At 43.7% G+C, this 1,242-nt stretch overlaps 1 pseudogene; it reads right to left on the minus strand.

Annotated features, from left to right (window-relative positions):
• Positions 1 to 236: 236 nt before the first annotated feature.
• LOC146056618 (5S ribosomal RNA) lies at positions 237 to 355 on the minus strand (annotated as a pseudogene).
• Positions 356 to 1,242: the final 887 nt, after the last annotated feature.

Below are 1,242 nucleotides of genomic sequence, written 5' to 3' on the forward strand. Positions count from 1 at the left end.
CTGTTCCTCTTGCAATACAGTAAATTGACAAACGGATATTTGTTATCATGGAGGAAAATAACAGTTGTGGTGGCGCAGGACACACCTCCTTAGATGCTGAGAAGAGGTAAAGATGAAAGAAGTACATAGAATGCTGGGGGACAGCAAATAAGGAATTTAGGAGATGGGGTGAGAGGGAGAAGAGAGATTACGGATAAGCATGACTCTCACCGCGCATTTGCTTCTGCTGTTATGGTAAGCTACAGCACCGACTATTCCCTGTTAGTTCCCCAGACAGGTACTGGGTCGGCCCAACACTGTTTAGCTTCTGGGTTCGGATGGTACCAGGCGGTTTCAGTGTGGTATGGCTGTAAATAGAATATTGAGAAAGCAGCGCTGGTAGGAGTAAGCTAGAGCGTGCTTCTGCTGTTGGCTAACTCCTGAGGGTCTCTCCCTGTTAACAGGTATGCATTGCAGGGAGGTAGAATCTGGTGATGCCAATGAGAGAGTCACTTAAAATAAGATAGTGAATAGGAAGGTGGTCGGATGTATTTGTCTAGACCCCACTTCTGCTGTCCACAATCATACACAGTATAGGATTGCGGATGAGAGAGAGGGGGCAAGGCAGTCCTCCCATGAATAAGAAAAAGAAAAAGAAAAAGATGAATGTACCCTCAGTACAATGAAGGATAGTGTTCTGGGTGTCAGGATTTAATTGTTCTGATCACCCGGTTCACCCCGGGGTTTGTTTAAACACTGTTTATTGAACAGAACATTTAAAGTTCGCTCCACAATTGGGTTCATACAGAGGAGGTTCTGTTTGGGGGTAATAGTCACCCTGAGACAGTCTCCACACCCTGTGACAGTCTCTTAAGTTGTACAATAATAACCACCAGATTAACAGGAATAAATGCTGTTATGGGGGTAGATAGCAGACGGTACAGTGGTATCACAAGATGAAATTATTTGGCCTAAAATAAGGCAGCAAGCGATATAGGGTAACGTCTAGTACTTATCCACAGGTAGGTAACATAGCATATGGGTAGATATTAGATATCCTGGAGTGACAATTGCCTGGCCAATCAGAAATAACGTAAAGATAAGGCACAACTTGGCAGTAATACTAGTAGGAAAGCCAATCAGAATGAGCTGTCCCGTCTGTTGCAGTCTGTGTGGATTAGAGCTATGACAGTTAAACACCAAACAATTGCAGATTATCTGATAACACTCAGTAATACCTGGTCAGACATTTGACAGTGGATA

Source organism: Crinia signifera, unplaced genomic scaffold, assembly GCF_055691185.1.
Source record: "Crinia signifera unplaced genomic scaffold, ASM5569118v1 HAP2_SCAFFOLD_86, whole genome shotgun sequence".
In the NCBI taxonomy this organism is placed as follows: domain Eukaryota; kingdom Metazoa; phylum Chordata; class Amphibia; order Anura; family Myobatrachidae; genus Crinia; species Crinia signifera.